Source organism: Oncorhynchus mykiss, unplaced genomic scaffold (assembly GCF_013265735.2).
Source record: "Oncorhynchus mykiss isolate Arlee unplaced genomic scaffold, USDA_OmykA_1.1 un_scaffold_838, whole genome shotgun sequence".
In the NCBI taxonomy this organism is placed as follows: Eukaryota; Metazoa; Chordata; class Actinopteri; order Salmoniformes; family Salmonidae; genus Oncorhynchus; species Oncorhynchus mykiss.
In genome coordinates this window covers 1-20,000 of record NW_023494285.1, presented here as the reverse complement: position 1 = coordinate 20,000, position 20,000 = coordinate 1, and the positions used below count along the sequence as shown (strand labels likewise).

General features: G+C 45.5%; 55 non-coding genes across 55 annotated transcripts in view; all 55 read left to right on the top strand.

Annotated features, from left to right (window-relative positions):
* LOC118963123 overlaps positions 1 to 38 on the top strand; it is a 119-nt gene extending 81 nt beyond the window's left edge. The window contains exon 1 of the ribosomal RNA XR_005050324.1: positions 1 to 38. This exon is cut by the window's left edge and continues 81 nt beyond it. This is a non-coding gene — a ribosomal RNA (5S ribosomal RNA).
* A 260-nt stretch (positions 39 to 298) lies between these two features.
* LOC118963122 lies at positions 299 to 417 on the top strand. The gene has a single exon (XR_005050323.1). It is a non-coding gene; the product is annotated as a 5S ribosomal RNA (ribosomal RNA).
* A 260-nt stretch (positions 418 to 677) lies between these two features.
* LOC118963184 lies at positions 678 to 796 on the top strand. Its single transcript, XR_005050385.1, has one exon. It is a non-coding gene; the product is annotated as a 5S ribosomal RNA (ribosomal RNA).
* A 177-nt stretch (positions 797 to 973) lies between these two features.
* LOC118963134 lies at positions 974 to 1,092 on the top strand. Its single transcript, XR_005050335.1, has one exon. It is a non-coding gene; the product is annotated as a 5S ribosomal RNA (ribosomal RNA).
* Positions 1,093 to 1,269: 177 nt separating this feature from the next.
* LOC118963182 lies at positions 1,270 to 1,388 on the top strand. Its single transcript, XR_005050383.1, has one exon. It is a non-coding gene; the product is annotated as a 5S ribosomal RNA (ribosomal RNA).
* Positions 1,389 to 1,565: 177 nt separating this feature from the next.
* Positions 1,566 to 1,684, top strand: LOC118963181. Its single transcript, XR_005050382.1, has one exon. It is a non-coding gene; the product is annotated as a 5S ribosomal RNA (ribosomal RNA).
* A 260-nt stretch (positions 1,685 to 1,944) lies between these two features.
* On the top strand, positions 1,945 to 2,063 carry LOC118963180. The gene has a single exon (XR_005050381.1). It is a non-coding gene; the product is annotated as a 5S ribosomal RNA (ribosomal RNA).
* Positions 2,064 to 2,240: 177 nt separating this feature from the next.
* LOC118963179 lies at positions 2,241 to 2,359 on the top strand. Its single transcript, XR_005050380.1, has one exon. It is a non-coding gene; the product is annotated as a 5S ribosomal RNA (ribosomal RNA).
* A 177-nt stretch (positions 2,360 to 2,536) lies between these two features.
* Positions 2,537 to 2,655, top strand: LOC118963178. The gene has a single exon (XR_005050379.1). It is a non-coding gene; the product is annotated as a 5S ribosomal RNA (ribosomal RNA).
* A 260-nt stretch (positions 2,656 to 2,915) lies between these two features.
* LOC118963177 lies at positions 2,916 to 3,034 on the top strand. The gene has a single exon (XR_005050378.1). It is a non-coding gene; the product is annotated as a 5S ribosomal RNA (ribosomal RNA).
* Positions 3,035 to 3,705: 671 nt separating this feature from the next.
* Positions 3,706 to 3,824, top strand: LOC118963143. The gene has a single exon (XR_005050344.1). It is a non-coding gene; the product is annotated as a 5S ribosomal RNA (ribosomal RNA).
* Positions 3,825 to 4,001: 177 nt separating this feature from the next.
* On the top strand, positions 4,002 to 4,120 carry LOC118963176. The gene has a single exon (XR_005050377.1). It is a non-coding gene; the product is annotated as a 5S ribosomal RNA (ribosomal RNA).
* A 177-nt stretch (positions 4,121 to 4,297) lies between these two features.
* Positions 4,298 to 4,416, top strand: LOC118963141. The gene has a single exon (XR_005050342.1). It is a non-coding gene; the product is annotated as a 5S ribosomal RNA (ribosomal RNA).
* Positions 4,417 to 4,593: 177 nt separating this feature from the next.
* LOC118963175 lies at positions 4,594 to 4,712 on the top strand. The gene has a single exon (XR_005050376.1). It is a non-coding gene; the product is annotated as a 5S ribosomal RNA (ribosomal RNA).
* Positions 4,713 to 5,136: 424 nt separating this feature from the next.
* Positions 5,137 to 5,255, top strand: LOC118963156. Its single transcript, XR_005050357.1, has one exon. It is a non-coding gene; the product is annotated as a 5S ribosomal RNA (ribosomal RNA).
* A 424-nt stretch (positions 5,256 to 5,679) lies between these two features.
* Positions 5,680 to 5,798, top strand: LOC118963140. Its single transcript, XR_005050341.1, has one exon. It is a non-coding gene; the product is annotated as a 5S ribosomal RNA (ribosomal RNA).
* Positions 5,799 to 5,975: 177 nt separating this feature from the next.
* Positions 5,976 to 6,094, top strand: LOC118963174. Its single transcript, XR_005050375.1, has one exon. It is a non-coding gene; the product is annotated as a 5S ribosomal RNA (ribosomal RNA).
* Positions 6,095 to 6,491: 397 nt separating this feature from the next.
* LOC118963155 lies at positions 6,492 to 6,610 on the top strand. Its single transcript, XR_005050356.1, has one exon. It is a non-coding gene; the product is annotated as a 5S ribosomal RNA (ribosomal RNA).
* Positions 6,611 to 6,870: 260 nt separating this feature from the next.
* LOC118963119 lies at positions 6,871 to 6,989 on the top strand. The gene has a single exon (XR_005050320.1). It is a non-coding gene; the product is annotated as a 5S ribosomal RNA (ribosomal RNA).
* Positions 6,990 to 7,166: 177 nt separating this feature from the next.
* LOC118963173 lies at positions 7,167 to 7,285 on the top strand. Its single transcript, XR_005050374.1, has one exon. It is a non-coding gene; the product is annotated as a 5S ribosomal RNA (ribosomal RNA).
* A 177-nt stretch (positions 7,286 to 7,462) lies between these two features.
* LOC118963171 lies at positions 7,463 to 7,581 on the top strand. The gene has a single exon (XR_005050372.1). It is a non-coding gene; the product is annotated as a 5S ribosomal RNA (ribosomal RNA).
* A 177-nt stretch (positions 7,582 to 7,758) lies between these two features.
* On the top strand, positions 7,759 to 7,877 carry LOC118963129. The gene has a single exon (XR_005050330.1). It is a non-coding gene; the product is annotated as a 5S ribosomal RNA (ribosomal RNA).
* A 260-nt stretch (positions 7,878 to 8,137) lies between these two features.
* On the top strand, positions 8,138 to 8,256 carry LOC118963170. Its single transcript, XR_005050371.1, has one exon. It is a non-coding gene; the product is annotated as a 5S ribosomal RNA (ribosomal RNA).
* An 864-nt stretch (positions 8,257 to 9,120) lies between these two features.
* LOC118963154 lies at positions 9,121 to 9,239 on the top strand. Its single transcript, XR_005050355.1, has one exon. It is a non-coding gene; the product is annotated as a 5S ribosomal RNA (ribosomal RNA).
* A 260-nt stretch (positions 9,240 to 9,499) lies between these two features.
* LOC118963118 lies at positions 9,500 to 9,618 on the top strand. Its single transcript, XR_005050319.1, has one exon. It is a non-coding gene; the product is annotated as a 5S ribosomal RNA (ribosomal RNA).
* A 177-nt stretch (positions 9,619 to 9,795) lies between these two features.
* On the top strand, positions 9,796 to 9,914 carry LOC118963139. The gene has a single exon (XR_005050340.1). It is a non-coding gene; the product is annotated as a 5S ribosomal RNA (ribosomal RNA).
* Positions 9,915 to 10,091: 177 nt separating this feature from the next.
* On the top strand, positions 10,092 to 10,210 carry LOC118963128. Its single transcript, XR_005050329.1, has one exon. It is a non-coding gene; the product is annotated as a 5S ribosomal RNA (ribosomal RNA).
* Positions 10,211 to 10,387: 177 nt separating this feature from the next.
* On the top strand, positions 10,388 to 10,506 carry LOC118963169. The gene has a single exon (XR_005050370.1). It is a non-coding gene; the product is annotated as a 5S ribosomal RNA (ribosomal RNA).
* Positions 10,507 to 10,766: 260 nt separating this feature from the next.
* Positions 10,767 to 10,885, top strand: LOC118963168. The gene has a single exon (XR_005050369.1). It is a non-coding gene; the product is annotated as a 5S ribosomal RNA (ribosomal RNA).
* A 507-nt stretch (positions 10,886 to 11,392) lies between these two features.
* Positions 11,393 to 11,511, top strand: LOC118963117. The gene has a single exon (XR_005050318.1). It is a non-coding gene; the product is annotated as a 5S ribosomal RNA (ribosomal RNA).
* A 177-nt stretch (positions 11,512 to 11,688) lies between these two features.
* On the top strand, positions 11,689 to 11,807 carry LOC118963138. The gene has a single exon (XR_005050339.1). It is a non-coding gene; the product is annotated as a 5S ribosomal RNA (ribosomal RNA).
* A 177-nt stretch (positions 11,808 to 11,984) lies between these two features.
* LOC118963167 lies at positions 11,985 to 12,103 on the top strand. Its single transcript, XR_005050368.1, has one exon. It is a non-coding gene; the product is annotated as a 5S ribosomal RNA (ribosomal RNA).
* Positions 12,104 to 12,280: 177 nt separating this feature from the next.
* LOC118963166 lies at positions 12,281 to 12,399 on the top strand. The gene has a single exon (XR_005050367.1). It is a non-coding gene; the product is annotated as a 5S ribosomal RNA (ribosomal RNA).
* A 424-nt stretch (positions 12,400 to 12,823) lies between these two features.
* On the top strand, positions 12,824 to 12,942 carry LOC118963152. The gene has a single exon (XR_005050353.1). It is a non-coding gene; the product is annotated as a 5S ribosomal RNA (ribosomal RNA).
* A 260-nt stretch (positions 12,943 to 13,202) lies between these two features.
* On the top strand, positions 13,203 to 13,321 carry LOC118963151. Its single transcript, XR_005050352.1, has one exon. It is a non-coding gene; the product is annotated as a 5S ribosomal RNA (ribosomal RNA).
* A 232-nt stretch (positions 13,322 to 13,553) lies between these two features.
* Positions 13,554 to 13,672, top strand: LOC118963137. The gene has a single exon (XR_005050338.1). It is a non-coding gene; the product is annotated as a 5S ribosomal RNA (ribosomal RNA).
* Positions 13,673 to 13,850: 178 nt separating this feature from the next.
* LOC118963158 lies at positions 13,851 to 13,969 on the top strand. Its single transcript, XR_005050359.1, has one exon. It is a non-coding gene; the product is annotated as a 5S ribosomal RNA (ribosomal RNA).
* A 177-nt stretch (positions 13,970 to 14,146) lies between these two features.
* On the top strand, positions 14,147 to 14,265 carry LOC118963150. The gene has a single exon (XR_005050351.1). It is a non-coding gene; the product is annotated as a 5S ribosomal RNA (ribosomal RNA).
* A 260-nt stretch (positions 14,266 to 14,525) lies between these two features.
* Positions 14,526 to 14,644, top strand: LOC118963116. The gene has a single exon (XR_005050317.1). It is a non-coding gene; the product is annotated as a 5S ribosomal RNA (ribosomal RNA).
* Positions 14,645 to 14,822: 178 nt separating this feature from the next.
* Positions 14,823 to 14,941, top strand: LOC118963127. Its single transcript, XR_005050328.1, has one exon. It is a non-coding gene; the product is annotated as a 5S ribosomal RNA (ribosomal RNA).
* A 177-nt stretch (positions 14,942 to 15,118) lies between these two features.
* On the top strand, positions 15,119 to 15,237 carry LOC118963149. The gene has a single exon (XR_005050350.1). It is a non-coding gene; the product is annotated as a 5S ribosomal RNA (ribosomal RNA).
* A 260-nt stretch (positions 15,238 to 15,497) lies between these two features.
* LOC118963165 lies at positions 15,498 to 15,616 on the top strand. The gene has a single exon (XR_005050366.1). It is a non-coding gene; the product is annotated as a 5S ribosomal RNA (ribosomal RNA).
* A 260-nt stretch (positions 15,617 to 15,876) lies between these two features.
* LOC118963121 lies at positions 15,877 to 15,995 on the top strand. The gene has a single exon (XR_005050322.1). It is a non-coding gene; the product is annotated as a 5S ribosomal RNA (ribosomal RNA).
* Positions 15,996 to 16,172: 177 nt separating this feature from the next.
* LOC118963145 lies at positions 16,173 to 16,291 on the top strand. Its single transcript, XR_005050346.1, has one exon. It is a non-coding gene; the product is annotated as a 5S ribosomal RNA (ribosomal RNA).
* A 177-nt stretch (positions 16,292 to 16,468) lies between these two features.
* Positions 16,469 to 16,587, top strand: LOC118963133. Its single transcript, XR_005050334.1, has one exon. It is a non-coding gene; the product is annotated as a 5S ribosomal RNA (ribosomal RNA).
* Positions 16,588 to 16,847: 260 nt separating this feature from the next.
* On the top strand, positions 16,848 to 16,966 carry LOC118963164. Its single transcript, XR_005050365.1, has one exon. It is a non-coding gene; the product is annotated as a 5S ribosomal RNA (ribosomal RNA).
* Positions 16,967 to 17,143: 177 nt separating this feature from the next.
* Positions 17,144 to 17,262, top strand: LOC118963163. Its single transcript, XR_005050364.1, has one exon. It is a non-coding gene; the product is annotated as a 5S ribosomal RNA (ribosomal RNA).
* A 177-nt stretch (positions 17,263 to 17,439) lies between these two features.
* Positions 17,440 to 17,558, top strand: LOC118963162. Its single transcript, XR_005050363.1, has one exon. It is a non-coding gene; the product is annotated as a 5S ribosomal RNA (ribosomal RNA).
* A 261-nt stretch (positions 17,559 to 17,819) lies between these two features.
* Positions 17,820 to 17,938, top strand: LOC118963126. The gene has a single exon (XR_005050327.1). It is a non-coding gene; the product is annotated as a 5S ribosomal RNA (ribosomal RNA).
* Positions 17,939 to 18,115: 177 nt separating this feature from the next.
* Positions 18,116 to 18,234, top strand: LOC118963160. The gene has a single exon (XR_005050361.1). It is a non-coding gene; the product is annotated as a 5S ribosomal RNA (ribosomal RNA).
* Positions 18,235 to 18,411: 177 nt separating this feature from the next.
* LOC118963159 lies at positions 18,412 to 18,530 on the top strand. Its single transcript, XR_005050360.1, has one exon. It is a non-coding gene; the product is annotated as a 5S ribosomal RNA (ribosomal RNA).
* A 177-nt stretch (positions 18,531 to 18,707) lies between these two features.
* On the top strand, positions 18,708 to 18,826 carry LOC118963144. The gene has a single exon (XR_005050345.1). It is a non-coding gene; the product is annotated as a 5S ribosomal RNA (ribosomal RNA).
* Positions 18,827 to 19,003: 177 nt separating this feature from the next.
* On the top strand, positions 19,004 to 19,122 carry LOC118963132. The gene has a single exon (XR_005050333.1). It is a non-coding gene; the product is annotated as a 5S ribosomal RNA (ribosomal RNA).
* A 177-nt stretch (positions 19,123 to 19,299) lies between these two features.
* On the top strand, positions 19,300 to 19,418 carry LOC118963153. Its single transcript, XR_005050354.1, has one exon. It is a non-coding gene; the product is annotated as a 5S ribosomal RNA (ribosomal RNA).
* A 260-nt stretch (positions 19,419 to 19,678) lies between these two features.
* On the top strand, positions 19,679 to 19,797 carry LOC118963125. The gene has a single exon (XR_005050326.1). It is a non-coding gene; the product is annotated as a 5S ribosomal RNA (ribosomal RNA).
* Positions 19,798 to 20,000: the final 203 nt, after the last annotated feature.

The following is a 20,000-nucleotide window of genomic DNA, read 5'->3' as shown; positions in this document are numbered from 1 at the left end:
GATGGGAGACCGCCTGGGAATACCAGGTGCTGTAAGCTTTTTGTCACTGCCTTGTGGAATTTCAACTCTTTGTCCGTTTTTTCCCACAAGGCTGAAATATGTGCCCTCGCTTTGAAATAAGTAAGCAAGGTTAGTTTGTATTTCATCCAACAATCTGTGCTACAAATTATGGCTACAGTATATGCAATTTCTTCCACTTTTTGAGTGACACAAAGATGCTTATCTAAATGGTGGAAATGCAACAGCTGTTAATCAGGCTCACTTTGACTTTACATAGTGCACCAAGAGATAGTTTCTCGCTTACGGCCACACCGGCCTGAGTACGCCTGATCTCGTCCGATCTCTGAAGCTAAGCAGGGTCGGGCCTGGTTAGTACTTGGATGGGAGACCGCCTGGGAATACCAGGTGCTGTAAGCTTTTTGTCACTGCCTTGTGGAATTTCAACTCTTTGTCCGTTTTTTCCCACAAGGCTGAAATATGTGCCCTCGCTTTGAAATAAGTAAGCAAGGTTAGTTTGTATTTCATCCAACAATCTGTGCTACAAATTATGGCTACAGTATATGCAATTTCTTCCACTTTTTGAGTGACACAAAGATGCTTATCTAAATGGTGGAAATGCAACAGCTGTTAATCAGGCTCACTTTGACTTTACATAGTGCACCAAGAGATAGTTTCTCGCTTACGGCCACACCGGCCTGAGTACGCCTGATCTCGTCCGATCTCGGAAGCTAAGCAGGGTCGGGCCTGGTTAGTACTTGGATGGGAGACCGCCTGGGAATACCAGGTGCTGTAAGCTTTTTGTCACTGCCTTGTGGAATTTCAACTCTTTGTCCGTTTTTTCCCACAAGGCTGAAATATGTGCCCTCGCTTTGAAATAAGTAAGCAAGGTTAGTTTGTATTTCATCCAACAATCTGTGCTACAAATTATGGCTACAGTATATGCAATTTCATCCACTTTTTGAGATTGCCTTTCGCTTTCGGCCACACCGGCCTGAGTACGCCTGATCTCGTCCGATCTCGGAAGCTAAGCAGGGTCGGGCCTGGTTAGTACTTGGATGGGAGACCGCCTGGGAATACCAGGTGCTGTAAGCTTTTTGTCACTGCCTTGTGGAATTTCAACTCTTTGTCCGTTTTTTCCCACAAGGCTGAAATATGTGCCCTCGCTTTGAAATAAGTAAGCAAGGTTAGTTTGTATTTCATCCAACAATCTGTGCTACAAATTATGGCTACAGTATATGCAATTTCATCCACTTTTTGAGATCGCCTTTTGCTTACGGCCACACCGGCCTGAGTACGCCTGATCTCGTCCGATCTCGGAAGCTAAGCAGGGTCGGGCCTGGTTAGTACTTGGATGGGAGACCGCCTGGGAATACCAGGTGCTGTAAGCTTTTTGTCACTGCCTTGTGGAATTTCAACTCTTTGTCCGTTTTTTCCCACAAGGCTGAAATATGTGCCCTCGCTTTGAAATAAGTAAGCAAGGTTAGTTTGTATTTCATCCAACAATCTGTGCTACAAATTATGGCTACAGTATATGCAATTTCATCCACTTTTTGAGATTGCCTTTCGCTTACGGCCACACCGGCCTGAGTACGCCTGATCTCGTCCGATCTCGGAAGCTAAGCAGGGTCGGGCCTGGTTAGTACTTGGATGGGAGACCGCCTGGGAATACCAGGTGCTGTAAGCTTTTTGTCACTGCCTTGTGGAATTTCAACTCTTTGTCCGTTTTTTCCCACAAGGCTGAAATATGTGCCCTCGCTTTGAAATAAGTAAGCAAGGTTAGTTTGTATTTCATCCAACAATCTGTGCTACAAATTATGGCTACAGTATATGCAATTTCTTCCACTTTTTGAGTGACACAAAGATGCTTATCTAAATGGTGGAAATGCAACAGCTGTTAATCAGGCTCACTTTGACTTTACATGGTGCACCAAGAGATAGTTTCTCGCTTACGGCCACACCGGCCTGAGTACGCCTGATCTCGTCCGATCTCGGAAGCTAAGCAGGGTCGGGCCTGGTTAGTACTTGGATGGGAGACCGCCTGGGAATACCAGGTGCTGTAAGCTTTTTGTCACTGCCTTGTGGAATTTCAACTCTTTGTCCGTTTTTTCCCACAAGGCTGAAATATGTGCCCTCGCTTTGAAATAAGTAAGCAAGGTTAGTTTGTATTTCATCCAACAATCTGTGCTACAAATTATGGCTACAGTATATGCAATTTCATCCACTTTTTGAGATTGCCTTTCGCTTACGGCCACACCGGCCTGAGTACGCCTGATCTCGTCCGATCTCGGAAGCTAAGCAGGGTCGGGCCTGGTTAGTACTTGGATGGGAGACCGCCTGGGAATACCAGGTGCTGTAAGCTTTTTGTCACTGCCTTGTGGAATTTCAACTCTTTGTCCGTTTTTTCCCACAAGGCTGAAATATGTGCCCTCGCTTTGAAATAAGTAAGCAAGGTTAGTTTGTATTTCATCCAACAATCTGTGCTACAAATTATGGCTACAGTATATGCAATTTCATCCACTTTTTGAGATTGCCTTTCGCTTACGGCCACACCGGCCTGAGTACGCCTGATCTCGTCCGATCTCGGAAGCTAAGCAGGGTCGGGCCTGGTTAGTACTTGGATGGGAGACCGCCTGGGAATACCAGGTGCTGTAAGCTTTTTGTCACTGCCTTGTGGAATTTCAACTCTTTGTCCGTTTTTTCCCACAAGGCTGAAATATGTGCCCTCGCTTTGAAATAAGTAAGCAAGGTTAGTTTGTATTTCATCCAACAATCTGTGCTACAAATTATGGCTACAGTATATGCAATTTCTTCCACTTTTTGAGTGACACAAAGATGCTTATCTAAATGGTGGAAATGCAACAGCTGTTAATCAGGCTCACTTTGACTTTACATAGTGCACCAAGAGATAGTTTCTCGCTTACGGCCACACCGGCCTGAGTACGCCTGATCTCGTCCGATCTCGGAAGCTAAGCAGGGTCGGGCCTGGTTAGTACTTGGATGGGAGACCGCCTGGGAATACCAGGTGCTGTAAGCTTTTTGTCACTGCCTTGTGGAATTTCAACTCTTTGTCCGTTTTTTCCCACAAGGCTGAAATATGTGCCCTCGCTTTGAAATAAGTAAGCAAGGTTAGTTTGTATTTCATCCAACAATCTGTGCTGCAAATTATGGCTACAGTATATGCAATTTCTCGCTGATCTCGTCCGATCTCGGAAGCTAAGCAGGGTCGGGCCTGGTTAGTACTTGGATGGGAGACCGCCTGGGAATACCAGTTGCTGTAAGCTTTTTGTCACTGCCTTGTGGAATTTCAACTCTTTGTCCGTTTTTTCCCACAAGGCTGAAATATGTGCCCTCGCTTTGAAATAAGTAAGCAAGGTTAGTTTGTATTTCATCCAACAATCTGTGCTGCAAATTATGGCTACAGTATATGCAATTTCTCGCTGATCTCGTCCGATCTCGGAAGCTAAGCAGGGTCGGGCCTGGTTAGTACTTGGATGGGAGACCGCCTGGGAATACCAGGTGCTGTAAGCTTTTTGTCACTGCCTTGTGGAATTTCAACTCTTTGTCCGTTTTTTCCCACAAGGCTGAAATATGTGCCCTCGCTTTGAAATAAGTAAGCAAGGTTAGTTTGTATTTCATCCAACAATCTGTGCTACAAATTATGGCTACAGTATATGCAATTTCATCCACTTTTTGAGATTGCCTTTCGCTTACGGCCACACCGGCCTGAGTACGCCTGATCTCGTCCGATCTCGGAAGCTAAGCAGGGTCGGGCCTGGTTAGTACTTGGATGGGAGACCGCCTGGGAATACCAGGTGCTGTACGCTTTTTGTCACTGCCTTGTGGAATTTCAACTCTTTGTCCGTTTTTTCCCACAAGGCTGAAATATGTGCCCTCGCTTTGAAATAAGTAAGCAAGGTTAGTTTGTATTTCATCCAACAATCTGTGCTACAAATTATGGCTACAGTATATGCAATTTCTTCCACTTTTTGAGATTGCCTTTCGCTTACGGCCACACCGGCCTGAGTACGCCTGATCTCGTCCGATCTCGGAAGCTAAGCAGGGTCGGGCCTGGTTAGTACTTGGATGGGAGACCGCCTGGGAATACCAGGTGCTGTAAGCTTTTTGTCACTGCCTTGTGGAATTTCAACTCTTTGTCCGTTTTTTCCCACAAGGCTGAAATATGTGCCCTCGCTTTGAAATAAGTAAGCAAGGTTAGTTTGTATTTCATCCAACAATCTGTGCTACAAATTATGGCTACAGTATATGCAATTTCATCCACTTTTTGAGATTGCCTTTCGCTTACGGCCACACCGGCCTGAGTACGCCTGATCTCGTCCGATCTCGGAAGCTAAGCAGGGTCGGGCCTGGTTAGTACTTGGATGGGAGACCGCCTGGGAATACCAGGTGCTGTACGCTTTTTGTCACTGCCTTGTGGAATTTCAACTCTTTGTCCGTTTTTTCCCACAAGGCTGAAATATGTGCCCTCGCTTTGAAATAAGTAAGCAAGGTTAGTTTGTATTTCATCCAACAATCTGTGCTACAAATTATGGCTACAGTATATGCAATTTCTTCCACTTTTTGAGATTGCCTTTCGCTTACGGCCACACCGGCCTGAGTACGCCTGATCTCGTCCGATCTCGGAAGCTAAGCAGGGTCGGGCCTGGTTAGTACTTGGATGGGAGACCGCCTGGGAATACCAGGTGCTGTAAGCTTTTTGTCACTGCCTTGTGGAATTTCAACTCTTTGTCCGTTTTTTCCCACAAGGCTGAAATATGTGCCCTCGCTTTGAAATAAGTAAGCAAGGTTAGTTTGTATTTCATCCAACAATCTGTGCTGCAAATTATGGCTACAGTATATGCAATTTCTCGCTGATCTCGTCCGATCTCGGAAGCTAAGCAGGGTCGGGCCTGGTTAGTACTTGGATGGGAGACCGCCTGGGAATACCAGGTGCTGTAAGCTTTTTGTCACTGCCTTGTGGAATTTCAACTCTTTGTCCGTTTTTTCCCACAAGGCTGAAATATGTGCCCTCGCTTTGAAATAAGTAAGCAAGGTTAGTTTGTATTTCATCCAACAATCTGTGCTACAAATTATGGCTACAGTATATGCAATTTCATCCACTTTTTGAGATTACCTTTCGCTTACGGCCACACCGGCCTGAGTACGCCTGATCTCGTCCGATCTCGGAAGCTAAGCAGGGTCGGTCCTGGTTAGTACTTGGATGGGAGACCGCCTGGGAATACCAGGTGCTGTAAGCTTTTTGTCACTGCCTTGTGGAATTTCAACTCTTTGTCCGTTTTTTCCCACAAGGCTGAAATATGTGCCCTCGCTTTGAAATAAGTAAGCAAGGTTAGTTTGTATTTCATCCAACAATCTGTGCTGCAAATTATGGCTACAGTATATGCAATTTCTCGCTGATCTCGTCCGATCTCGGAAGCTAAGCAGGGTCGGGCCTGGTTAGTACTTGGATGGGAGACCGCCTGGGAATACCAGGTGCTGTAAGCTTTTTGTCACTGCCTTGTGGAATTTCAACTCTTTGTCCGTTTTTTCCCACAAGGCTGAAATATGTGCCCTCGCTTTGAAATAAGTAAGCAAGGTTAGTTTGTATTTCATCCAACAATCTGTGCTACAAATTATGGCTACAGTATATGCAATTTCATCCACTTTTTGAGATTGCCTTTCGCTTACGGCCACACCGGCCTGAGTACGCCTGATCTCGTCCGATCTCGGAAGCTAAGCAGGGTCGGGCCTGGTTAGTACTTGGATGGGAGACCGCCTGGGAATACCAGGTGCTGTACGCTTTTTGTCACTGCCTTGTGGAATTTCAACTCTTTGTCCGTTTTTTCCCACAAGGCTGAAATATGTGCCCTCGCTTTGAAATAAGTAAGCAAGGTTAGTTTGTATTTCATCCAACAATCTGTGCTACAAATTATGGCTACAGTATATGCAATTTCTTCCACTTTTTGAGATTGCCTTTCGCTTACGGCCACACCGGCCTGAGTACGCCTGATCTCGTCCGATCTCGGAAGCTAAGCAGGGTCGGGCCTGGTTAGTACTTGGATGGGAGACCGCCTGGGAATACCAGGTGCTGTAAGCTTTTTGTCACTGCCTTGTGGAATTTCAACTCTTTGTCCGTTTTTTCCCACAAGGCTGAAATATGTGCCCTCGCTTTGAAATAAGTAAGCAAGGTTAGTTTGTATTTCATCCAACAATCTGTGCTGCAAATTATGGCTACAGTATATGCAATTTCTCGCTGATCTCGTCCGATCTCGGAAGCTAAGCAGGGTCGGGCCTGGGAATACCAGGTGCTGTAAGCTTTTTGTCACTGCCTTGTGGAATTTCAACTCTTTGTCCGTTTTTTCCCACAAGGCTGAAATATGTGCCCTCGCTTTGAAATAAGTAAGCAAGGTTAGTTTGTATTTCATCCAACAATCTGTGCTACAAATTATGGCTACAGTATATGCAATTTCATCCACTTTTTGAGATTACCTTTCGCTTACGGCCACACCGGCCTGAGTACGCCTGATCTCGTCCGATCTCGGAAGCTAAGCAGGGTCGGTCCTGGTTAGTACTTGGATGGGAGACCGCCTGGGAATACCAGGTGCTGTAAGCTTTTTGTCACTGCCTTGTGGAATTTCAACTCTTTGTCCGTTTTTTCCCACAAGGCTGAAATATGTGCCCTCGCTTTGAAATAAGTAAGCAAGGTTAGTTTGTATTTCATCCAACAATCTGTGCTACAAATTATGGCTACAGTATATGCAATTTCTTCCACTTTTTGAGTGACACAAAGATGCTTATCTAAATGGTGGAAATGCAACAGCTGTTAATCAGGCTCACTTTGACTTTACATGGTGCACCAAGAGATAGTTTCTCGCTTACGGCCACACCGGCCTGAGTACGCCTGATCTCGTCTGATCTCGGAAGCTAAGCAGGGTCGGGCCTGGTTAGTACTTGGATGGGAGACCGCCTGGGAATACCAGGTGCTGTAAGCTTTTTGTCACTGCCTTGTGGAATTTCAACTCTTTGTCCGTTTTTTCCCACAAGGCTGAAATATGTGCCCTCGCTTTGAAATAAGTAAGCAAGGTTAGTTTGTATTTCATCCAACAATCTGTGCTACAAATTATGGCTACAGTATATGCAATTTCATCCACTTTTTGAGATTGCCTTTTGCTTACGGCCACACCGGCCTGAGTACGCCTGATCTCGTCCGATCTCGGAAGCTAAGCAGGGTCGGGCCTGGTTAGTACTTGGATGGGAGACCGCCTGGGAATACCAGGTGCTGTAAGCTTTTTGTCACTGCCTTGTGGAATTTCAACTCTTTGTCCGTTTTTTCCCACAAGGCTGAAATATGTGCCCTCGCTTTGAAATAAGTAAGCAAGGTTAGTTTGTATTTCATCCAACAATCTGTGCTACAAATTATGGCTATAGTATATGCAATTTCATCCACTTTTTGAGATTGCCTTTTGCTTACGGCCACACCGGCCTGAGTACGCCTGATCTCGTCCGATCTCGGAAGCTAAGCAGGGTCGGGCCTGGTTAGTACTTGGATGGGAGACCGCCTGGGAATACCAGGTGCTGTAAGCTTTTTGTCACTGCCTTGTGGAATTTCAACTCTTTGTCCGTTTTTTCCCACAAGGCTGAAATATGTGCCCTCGCTTTGAAATAAGTAAGCAAGGTTAGTTTGTATTTCATCCAACAATCTGTGCTACAAATTATGGCTACAGTATATGCAATTTCTTCCACTTTTTGAGATTGCCTTTCGCTTACGGCCACACCGGCCTGAGTACGCCTGATCTCGTCCGATCTCGGAAGCTAAGCAGGGTCGGGCCTGTTTAGTACTTGGATGGGAGACCGCCTGGGAATACCAGGTGCTGTAAGCTTTTTGTCACTGCCTTGTGGAATTTCAACTCTTTGTCCGTTTTTTCCCACAAGGCTGAAATATGTGCCCTCGCTTTGAAATAAGTAAGCAAGGTTAGTTTGTATTTCATCCAACAATCTGTGCTACAAATTATGGCTACAGTATATGCAATTTCTTCCACTTTTTGAGTGACACAAAGATGCTTATCTAAATGGTGGAAATGCAACAGCTGTTAATCAGGCTCACTTTGACTTTACATAGTGCACCAAGAGATAGTTTCTCGCTTACGGCCACACCGGCCTGAGTACGCCTGATCTCGTCCGATCTCGGAAGCTAAGCAGGGTCGGGCCTGGTTAGTACTTGGATGGGAGACCGCCTGGGAATACCAGGTGCTGTAAGCTTTTTGTCACTGCCTTGTGGAATTTCAACTCTTTGTCCGTTTTTTCCCACAAGGCTGAAATATGTGCCCTCGCTTTGAAATAAGTAAGCAAGGTTAGTTTGTATTTCATCCAACAATCTGTGCTGCAAATTATGGCTACAGTATATGCAATTTCTCGCTGATCTCGTCCGATCTCGGAAGCTAAGCAGGGTCGGGCCTGGTTAGTACTTGGATGGGAGACCGCCCGGGAATACCAGGTGCTGTAAGCTTTTTGTCACTGCCTTGTGGAATTTCAACTCTTTGTCCGTTTTTTCCCACAAGGCTGAAATATGTGCCCTCGCTTTGAAATAAGTAAGCAAGGTTAGTTTGTATTTCATCCAACAATCTGTGCTGCAAATTATGGCTACAGTATATGCAATTTCTCGCTGATCTCGTCCGATCTCGGAAGCTAAGCAGGGTCGGGCCTGGGAATACCAGGTGCTGTAAGCTTTTTGTCACTGCCTTGTGGAATTTCAACTCTTTGTCCGTTTTTTCCCACAAGGCTGAAATATGTGCCCTCGCTTTGAAATAAGTAAGCAAGGTTAGTTTGTATTTCATCCAACAATCTGTGCTGCAAATTATGGCTACAGTATATGCAATTTCTCGCTGATCTCGTCCGATCTCGGAAGCTAAGCAGGGTCGGGCCTGGGAATACCAGGTGCTGTAAGCTTTTTGTCACTGCCTTGTGGAATTTCAACTCTTTGTCCGTTTTTTCCCACAAGGCTGAAATATGTGCCCTCGCTTTGAAATAAGTAAGCAAGGTTAGTTTGTATTTCATCCAACAATCTGTGCTACAAATTATGGCTACAGTATATGCAATTTCATCCACTTTTTGAGATTACCTTTCGCTTACGGCCACACCGGCCTGAGTACGCCTGATCTCGTCCGATCTCGGAAGCTAAGCAGGGTCGGTCCTGGTTAGTACTTGGATGGGAGACCGCCTGGGAATACCAGGTGCTGTAAGCTTTTTGTCACTGCCTTGTGGAATTTCAACTCTTTGTCCGTTTTTTCCCACAAGGCTGAAATATGTGCCCTCGCTTTGAAATAAGTAAGCAAGGTTAGTTTGTATTTCATCCAACAATCTGTGCTACAAATTATGGCTACAGTATATGCAATTTCTTCCACTTTTTGAGTGACACAAAGATGCTTATCTAAATGGTGGAAATGCAACAGCTGTTAATCAGGCTCACTTTGACTTTACATGGTGCACCAAGAGATAGTTTCTCGCTTACGGCCACACCGGCCTGAGTACGCCTGATCTCGTCTGATCTCGGAAGCTAAGCAGGGTCGGGCCTGGTTAGTACTTGGATGGGAGACCGCCTGGGAATACCAGGTGCTGTAAGCTTTTTGTCACTGCCTTGTGGAATTTCAACTCTTTGTCCGTTTTTTCCCACAAGGCTGAAATATGTGCCCTCGCTTTGAAATAAGTAAGCAAGGTTAGTTTGTATTTCATCCAACAATCTGTGCTACAAATTATGGCTACAGTATATGCAATTTCATCCACTTTTTGAGATTGCCTTTCGCTTACGGCCACACCGGCCTGAGTACGCCTGATCTCGTCCGATCTCGGAAGCTAAGCAGGGTCGGGCCTGGTTAGTACTTGGATGGGAGACCGCCTGGGAATACCAGGTGCTGTACGCTTTTTGTCACTGCCTTGTGGAATTTCAACTCTTTGTCCGTTTTTTCCCACAAGGCTGAAATATGTGCCCTCGCTTTGAAATAAGTAAGCAAGGTTAGTTTGTATTTCATCCAACAATCTGTGCTACAAATTATGGCTACAGTATATGCAATTTCTTCCACTTTTTGAGATTGCCTTTCGCTTACGGCCACACCGGCCTGAGTATGCCTGATCTCGTCCGATCTCGGAAGCTAAGCAGGGTCGGGCCTGGTTAGTACTTGGATGGGAGACCGCCTGGGAATACCAGGTGCTGTAAGCTTTTTGTCACTGCCTTGTGGAATTTCAACTCTTTGTCCGTTTTTTCCCACAAGGCTGAAATATGTGCCCTCGCTTTGAAATAAGTAAGCAAGGTTAGTTTGTATTTCATCCAACAATCTGTGCTACAAATTATGGCTACAGTATATGCAATTTCTTCCACTTTTTGAGATTGCCTTTCGCTTACGGCCACACCGGCCTGAGTACGCCTGATCTCGTCCGATCTCGGAAGCTAAGCAGGGTCGGGCCTGGTTAGTACTTGGATGGGAGACCGCCTGGGAATACCAGGTGCTGTAAGCTTTTTGTCACTGCCTTGTGGAATTTCAACTCTTTGTCCGTTTTTTCCCACAAGGCTGAAATATGTGCCCTCGCTTTGAAATAAGTAAGCAAGGTTAGTTTGTATTTCATCCAACAATCTGTGCTACAAATTATGGCTACAGTATATGCAATTTCTTCCACTTTTTGAGTGACACAAAGATGCTTATCTAAATGGTGGAAATGCAACAGCTGTTAATCAGGCTCACTTTGACTTTACATAGTGCACCAAGAGATAGTTTCTCGCTTACGGCCACACCGGCCTGAGTACGCCTGATCTCGTCCGATCTCGGAAGCTAAGCAGGGTCGGGCCTGGTTAGTACTTGGATGGGAGACCGCCTGGGAATACCAGGTGCTGTAAGCTTTTTGTCACTGCCTTGTGGAATTTCAACTCTTTGTCCGTTTTTTCCCACAAGGCTGAAATATGTGCCCTCGCTTTGAAATAAGTAAGCAAGGTTAGTTTGTATTTCATCCAACAATCTGTGCTGCAAATTATGGCTACAGTATATGCAATTTCTCGCTGATCTCGTCCGATCTCGGAAGCTAAGCAGGGTCGGGCCTGGTTAGTACTTGGATGGGAGACCGCCTGGGAATACCAGGTGCTGTAAGCTTTTTGTCACTGCCTTGTGGAATTTCAACTCTTTGTCCGTTTTTTCCCACAAGGCTGAAATATGTGCCCTCGCTTTGAAATAAGTAAGCAAGGTTAGTTTGTATTTCATCCAACAATCTGTGCTACAAATTATGGCTACAGTATATGCAATTTCTTCCACTTTTTGAGTGACACAAAGATGCTTATCTAAATGGTGGAAATGCAACAGCTGTTAATCAGGCTCACTTTGACTTTACATGGTGCACCAAGAGATAGTTTCTCGCTTACGGCCACACCGGCCTGAGTACGCCTGATCTCGTCTGATCTCGGAAGCTAAGCAGGGTCGGGCCTGGTTAGTACTTGGATGGGAGACCGCCTGGGAATACCAGGTGCTGTAAGCTTTTTGTCACTGCCTTGTGGAATTTCAACTCTTTGTCCGTTTTTTCCCACAAGGCTGAAATATGTGCCCTCGCTTTGAAATAAGTAAGCAAGGTTAGTTTGTATTTCATCCAACAATCTGTGCTACAAATTATGGCTACAGTATATGCAATTTCATCCACTTTTTGAGATTGCCTTTCGCTTACGGCCACACCGGCCTGAGTACGCCTGATCTCGTCCGATCTCGGAAGCTAAGCAGGGTCGGGCCTGGTTAGTACTTGGATGGGAGACCGCCTGGGAATACCAGGTGCTGTACGCTTTTTGTCACTGCCTTGTGGAATTTCAACTCTTTGTCCGTTTTTTCCCACAAGGCTGAAATATGTGCCCTCGCTTTGAAATAAGTAAGCAAGGTTAGTTTGTATTTCATCCAACAATCTGTGCTACAAATTATGGCTACAGTATATGCAATTTCTTCCACTTTTTGAGATTGCCTTTCGCTTACGGCCACACCGGCCTGAGTACGCCTGATCTCGTCCGATCTCGGAAGCTAAGCAGGGTCGGGCCTGGTTAGTACTTGGATGGGAGACCGCCTGGGAATACCAGGTGCTGTAAGCTTTTTGTCACTGCCTTGTGGAATTTCAACTCTTTGTCCGTTTTTTCCCACAAGGCTGAAATATGTGCCCTCGCTTTGAAATAAGTAAGCAAGGTTAGTTTGTATTTCATCCAACAATCTGTGCTACAAATTATGGCTACAGTATATGCAATTTCTTCCACTTTTTGAGATTGCCTTTCGCTTACGGCCACACCGGCCTGAGTACGCCTGATCTCGTCCGATCTCGGAAGCTAAGCAGGGTCGGGCCTGGTTAGTACTTGGATGGGAGACCGCCTGGGAATACCAGGTGCTGTAAGCTTTTTGTCACTGCCTTGTGGAATTTCAACTCTTTGTCCGTTTTTTCCCACAAGGCTGAAATATGTGCCCTCGCTTTGAAATAAGTAAGCAAGGTTAGTTTGTATTTCATCCAACAATCTGTGCTGCAAATTATGGCTACAGTATATGCAATTTCTCGCTGATCTCGTCCGATCTCGGAAGCTAAGCAGGGTCGGGCCTGGTTAGTACTTGGATGGGAGACCGCCTGGGAATACCAGGTGCTGTAAGCTTTTTGTCACTGCCTTGTGGAATTTCAACTCTTTGTCCGTTTTTTCCCACAAGGCTGAAATATGTGCCCTCGCTTTGAAATAAGTAAGCAAGGTTAGTTTGTATTTCATCCAACAATCTGTGCTACAAATTATGGCTACAGTATATGCAATTTCATCCACTTTTTGAGATTGCCTTTCGCTTACGGCCACACCGGCCTGAGTACGCCTGATCTCGTCCGATCTCGGAAGCTAAGCAGGGTCGGTCCTGGTTAGTACTTGGATGGGAGACCGCCTGGGAATACCAGGTGCTGTAAGCTTTTTGTCACTGCCTTGTGGAATTTCAACTCTTTGTCCGTTTTTTCCCACAAGGCTGAAATATGTGCCCTCGCTTTGAAATAAGTAAGCAAGGTTAGTTTGTATTTCATCCAACAATCTGTGCTACAAATTATGGCTACAGTATATGCAATTTCTTCCACTTTTTGAGTGACACAAAGATGCTTATCTAAATGGTGGAAATGCAACAGCTGTTAATCAGGCTCACTTTGACTTTACATGGTGCACCAAGAGATAGTTTCTCGCTTACGGCCACACCGGCCTGAGTACGCCTGATCTCGTCCGATCTCGGAAGCTAAGCAGGGTCGGTCCTGGTTAGTACTTGGATGGGAGACCGCCTGGGAATACCAGGTGCTGTAAGCTTTTTGTCACTGCCTTGTGGAATTTCAACTCTTTGTCCGTTTTTTCCCACAAGGCTGAAATATGTGCCCTCGCTTTGAAATAAGTAAGCAAGGTTAGTTTGTATTTCATCCAACAATCTGTGCTACAAATTATGGCTACAGTATATGCAATTTCTTCCACTTTTTGAGTGACACAAAGATGCTTATCTAAATGGTGGAAATGCAACAGCTGTTAATCAGGCAGATTGCCTTTCGCTTACGGCCACACCGGCCTGAGTACGCCTGATCTCGTCCGATCTCGGAAGCTAAGCAGGGTCGGGCCTGGTTAGTACTTGGATGGGAGACCGCCTGGGAATACCAGGTGCTGTACGCTTTTTGTCACTGCCTTGTGGAATTTCAACTCTTTGTCCGTTTTTTTCCCACAAGGCTGAAATATGTGCCCTCGCTTTGAAATAAGTAAGCAAGGTTAGTTTGTATTTCATCCAACAATCTGTGCTACAAATTATGGCTACAGTATATGCAATTTCTTCCACTTTTTGAGATTGCCTTTCGCTTACGGCCACACCGGCCTGAGTACGCCTGATCTCGTCCGATCTCGGAAGCTAAGCAGGGTCGGGCCTGGTTAGTACTTGGATGGGAGACAGCCTGGGAATACCAGGTGCTGTAAGCTTTTTGTCACTGCCTTGTGGAATTTCAACTCTTTGTCCGTTTTTTCCCACAAGGCTGAAATATGTGCCCTCGCTTTGAAATAAGTAAGCAAGGTTAGTTTGTATTTCATCCAACAATCTGTGCTACAAATTATGGCTACAGTATATGCAATTTCATCCACTTTTTGAGATTACCTTTCGCTTACGGCCACACCGGCCTGAGTACGCCTGATCTCGTCCGATCTCGGAAGCTAAGCAGGGTCGGTCCTGGTTAGTACTTGGATGGGAGACCGCCTGGGAATACCAGGTGCTGTAAGCTTTTTGTCACTGCCTTGTGGAATTTCAACTCTTTGTCCGTTTTTTCCCACAAGGCTGAAATATGTGCCCTCGCTTTGAAATAAGTAAGCAAGGTTAGTTTGTATTTCATCCAACAATCTGTGCTACAAATTATGGCTACAGTATATGCAATTTCTTCCACTTTTTGAGTGACACAAAGATGCTTATCTAAATGGTGGAAATGCAACAGCTGTTAATCAGGCTCACTTTGACTTTACATGGTGCACCAAGAGATAGTTTCTCGCTTACGGCCACACCGGCCTGAGTACGCCTGATCTCGTCTGATCTCGGAAGCTAAGCAGGGTCGGGCCTGGTTAGTACTTGGATGGGAGACCGCCTGGGAATACCAGGTGCTGTAAGCTTTTTGTCACTGCCTTGTGGAATTTCAACTCTTTGTCCGTTTTTTCCCACAAGGCTGAAATATGTGCCCTCGCTTTGAAATAAGTAAGCAAGGTTAGTTTGTATTTCATTAAAACAATCTGTGCTACAAATTATGGCTACAGTATATGCAATTTCATCCACTTTTTGAGATTGCCTTTCGCTTACGGCCACACCGGCCTGAGTACGCCTGATCTCGTCCGATCTCCGAAGCTAAGCAGGGTCGGGCCTGGTTAGTACTTGGATGGGAGACCGCCTGGGAATACCAGGTGCTGTAAGCTTTTTGTCACTGCCTTGTGGAATTTCAACTCTTTGTCCGTTTTTTCCCACAAGGCTGAAATATGTGCCCTCGCTTTGAAATAAGTAAGCAAGGTTAGTTTGTATTTCATCCAACAATCTGTGCTACAAATTATGGCTACAGTATATGCAATTTCATCCACTTTTTGAGATTGCCTTTCGCTTACGGCCACACCGGCCTGAGTACGCCTGATCTCGTCCGATCTCGGAAGCTAAGCAGGGTCGGTCCTGGTTAGTACTTGGATGGGAGACCGCCTGGGAATACCAGGTGCTGTAAGCTTTTTGTCACTGCCTTGTGGAATTTCAACTCTTTGTCCGTTTTTTCCCACAAGGCTGAAATATGTGCCCTCGCTTTGAAATAAGTAAGCAAGGTTAGTTTGTATTTCATCCAACAATCTGTGCTACAAATTATGGCTACAGTATATGCAATTTCTTCCACTTTTTGAGTGACACAAAGATGCTTATCTAAATGGTGGAAATGCAACAGCTGTTAATCAGGCTCACTTTGACTTTACATGGTGCACCAAGAGATAGTTTCTCGCTTACGGCCACACCGGCCTGAGTACGCCTGATCTCGTCCGATCTCGGAAGCTAAGCAGGGTCGGGCCTGGTTAGTACTTGGATGGGAGACCGCCTGGGAATACCAGGTGCTGTAAGCTTTTTGTCACTGCCTTGTGGAATTTCAACTCTTTGTCCGTTTTTTCCCACAAGGCTGAAATATGTGCCCTCGCTTTGAAATAAGTAAGCAAGGTTAGTTTGTATTTCATCCAACAATCTGTGCTACAAATTATGGCTACAGTATATGCAATTTCTTCCACTTTTTGAGTGACACAAAGATGCTTATCTAAATGGTGGAAATGCAACAGCTGTTAATCAGGCTCACTTTGACTTTACATAGTGCACCAAGAGATAGTTTCTCGCTTACGGCCACACCGGCCTGAGTACGCCTGATCTCGTCCGATCTCTGAAGCTAAGCAGGGTCGGGCCTGGTTAGTACTTGGATGGGAGACCGCCTGGGAATACCAGGTGCTGTAAGCTTTTTGTCACTGCCTTGTGGAATTTCAACTCTTTGTCCGTTTTTTCCCACAAGGCTGAAATATGTGCCCTCGCTTTGAAATAAGTAAGCAAGGTTAGTTTGTATTTCATCCAACAATCTGTGCTACAAATTATGGCTACAGTATATGCAATTTCATCCACTTTTTGAGATTGCCTTTAGCTTACGGCCACACCGGCCTGAGTACGCGTGATCTCGTCCGATCTCGGAAGCTAAGCAGGGTCGGGCCTGGTTAGTACTTGGATGGGAGACCGCCTGGGAATACCAGGTGCTGTAAGCTTTTTGTCACTGCCTTGTGGAATTTCAACTCTTTGTCCGTTTTTTCCCACAAGGCTGAAATATGTGCCCTCGCTTTGAAATAAGTAAGCAAGGTTAGTTTGTATTTCATCCAACAATCTGTGCTACAAATTATGGCTACAGTATATGCAATTTCATCCACTTTTTGAGATTGCCTTTCGCTTACGGCCACACCGGCCTGAGTACGCCTGATCTCGTCCGATCTCGGAAGCTAAGCTGGGTCGGGCCTGGTTAGTACTTGGATGGGAGACCGCCTGGGAATACCAGGTGCTGTAAGCTTTTTGTCACTGCCTTGTGGAATTTCAACTCTTTGTCCGTTTTTTCCCACAAGGCTGAAATATGTGCCCTCGCTTTGAAATAAGTAAGCAAGGTTAGTTTGTATTTCATCCAACAATCTGTGCTACAAATTATGGCTACAGTATATGCAATTTCTTCCACTTTTTGAGTGACACAAAGATGCTTATCTAAATGGTGGAAATGCAACAGCTGTTAATCAGGCTCACTTTGACTTTACATGGTGCACCAAGAGATAGTTTCTCGCTTACGGCCACACCGGCCTGAGTACGCCTGATCTCGTCCGATCTCGGAAGCTAAGCAGGGTCGGGCCTGGTTAGTACTTGGATGGGAGACCGCCTGGGAATACCAGGTGCTGTAAGCTTTTTGTCACTGCCTTGTGGAATTTCAACTCTTTGTCCGTTTTTTCCCACAAGGCTGAAATATGTGCCCTCGCTTTGAAATAAGTAAGCAAGGTTAGTTTGTATTTCATCCAACAATCTGTGCTACAAATTATGGCTACAGTATATGCAATTTCATCCACTTTTTGAGATTGCCTTTCGCTTACGGCCACACCGGCCTGAGTACGCCTGATCTCGTCCGATCTCGGAAGCTAAGCAGGGTCGGGCCTGGTTAGTACTTGGATGGGAGACCGCCTGGGAATACCAGGTGCTGTAAGCTTTTTGTCACTGCCTTGTGGAATTTCAACTCTTTGTCCGTTTTTTCCCACAAGGCTGAAATATGTGCCCTCGCTTTGAAATAAGTAAGCAAGGTTAGTTTGTATTTCATCCAACAATCTGTGCTACAAATTATGGCTACAGTATATGCAATTTCATCCACTTTTTGAGATTGCCTTTCGCTTACGGCCACACCGGCCTGAGTACGCCTGATCTCGTCCGATCTCGGAAGCTAAGCAGGGTCGGGCCTGGTTAGTACTTGGATGGGAGACCGCCTGGGAATACCAGGTGCTGTAAGCTTTTTGTCACTGCCTTGTGGAATTTCAACTCTTTGTCCGTTTTTTTCCCACAAGGCTGAAATATGTGCCCTCGCTTTGAAATAAGTAAGCAAGGTTAGTTTGTATTTCATCCAACAATCTGTGCTACAAATTATGGCTACAGTATATGCAATTTCTTCCACTTTTTGAGTGACACAAAGATGCTTATCTAAATGGTGGAAATGCAACAGCTGTTAATCAGGCTCACTTTGACTTTACATGGTGCACCAAGAGATAGTTTCTCGCTTACGGCCATACCGGCCTGAGTACGCCTGATCTCGTCCGATCTCGGAAACTAAGCAGGGTCGGGCCTGGTTAGTACTTGGATGGGAGACCGCCTGGGAATACCAGGTGCTGTAAGCTTTTTGTCACTGCCTTGTGGAATTTCAACTCTTTGTCCGTTTTTTCCCACAAGGCTGAAATATGTGCCCTCGCTTTGAAATAAGTAAGCAAGGTTAGTTTGTATTTCATCCAACAATCTGTGCTACAAATTATGGCTACAGTATATGCAATTTCATCCACTTTTTGAGATTGCCTTTCGCTTACGGCCACACCGGCCTGAGTACGCCTGATCTCGTCCGATCTCGGAAGCTAAGCAGGGTCGGGCCTGGTTAGTACTTGGATGGGAGACCGCCTGGGAATACCAGGTGCTGTAAGCTTTTTGTCACTGCCTTGTGGAATTTCAACTCTTTGTCCGTTTTTTCCCACAAGGCTGAAATATGTGCCCTCGCTTTGAAATAAGTAAGCAAGGTTAGTTTGTATTTCATCCAACAATCTGTGCTACAAATTATGGCTACAGTATATGCAATTTCATCCACTTTTTGAGATTGCCTTTCGCTTACGGCCACACCGGCCTGAGTACGCCTGATCTCGTCCGATCTCGGAAGCTAAGCAGGGTCGGGCCTGGTTAGTACTTGGATGGGAGACCGCCTGGGAATACCAGGTGCTGTAAGCTTTTTGTCACTGCCTTGTGGAATTTCAACTCTTTGTCCGTTTTTTCCCACAAGGCTGAAATATGTGCCCTCGCTTTGAAATAAGTAAGCAAGGTTAGTTTGTATTTCATCCAACAATCTGTGCTACAAATTATGGCTACAGTATATGCAATTTCATCCACTTTTTGAGATTGCCTTTAGCTTACGGCCACACCGGCCTGAGTACGCGTGATCTCGTCCGATCTCGGAAGCTAAGCAGGGTCGGGCCTGGTTAGTACTTGGATGGGAGACCGCCTGGGAATACCAGGTGCTGTAAGCTTTTTGTCACTGCCTTGTGGAATTTCAACTCTTTGTCCGTTTTTTCCCACAAGGCTGAAATATGTGCCCTCGCTTTGAAATAAGTAAGCAAGGTTAGTTTGTATTTCATCCAACAATCTGTGCTACAAATTATGGCTACAGTATATGCAATTTCATCCACTTTTTGAGATTGCCTTTCGCTTACGGCCACACCGGCCTGAGTACGCCTGATCTCGTCCGATCTCGGAAGCTAAGCTGGGTCGGGCCTGGTTAGTACTTGGATGGGAGACCGCCTGGGAATACCAGGTGCTGTAAGCTTTTTGTCACTGCCTTGTGGAATTTCAACTCTTTGTCCGTTTTTTCCCACAAGGCTGAAATATGTGCCCTCGCTTTGAAATAAGTAAGCAAGGTTAGTTTGTATTTCATCCAACAATCTGTGCTACAAATTATGGCTACAGTATATGCAATTTCATCCACTTTTTGAGATTGCCTTTCGCTTACGGCCACACCGGCCTGAGTACGCCTGATCTCGTCCGATCTCGGAAGCTAAGCAGGGTCGGGCCTGGTTAGTACTTGGATGGGAGACCGCCTGGGAATACCAGGTGCTGTAAGCTTTTTGTCACTGCCTTGTGGAATTTCAACTCTTTGTCCGTTTTTTCCCACAAGGCTGAAATATGTGCCCTCGCTTTGAAATAAGTAAGCAAGGTTAGTTTGTATTTCATCCAACAATCTGTGCTACAAATTATGGCTACAGTATATGCAATTTCTTCCACTTTTTGAGTGACACAAAGATGCTTATCTAAATGGTGGAAATGCAACAGCTGTTAATCAGGCTCACTTTGACTTTACATGGTGCACCAAGAGATAGTTTCTCGCTTACGGCCATACCGGCCTGAGTACGCCTGATCTCGTCCGATCTCGGAAACTAAGCAGGGTCGGGCCTGGTTAGTACTTGGATGGGAGACCGCCTGGGAATACCAGGTGCTGTAAGCTTTTTGTCACTGCCTTGTGGAATTTCAACTCTTTGTCCGTTTTTTCCCACAAGGCTGAAATATGTGCCCTCGCTTTGAAATAAGTAAGCAAGGTTAGTTTGTATTTCATCCAACAATCTGTGCTACAAATTATGGCTACAGTATATGCAATTTCATCCACTTTTTGAGATTGCCTTTCGCTTACGGCCACACCGGCCTGAGTAC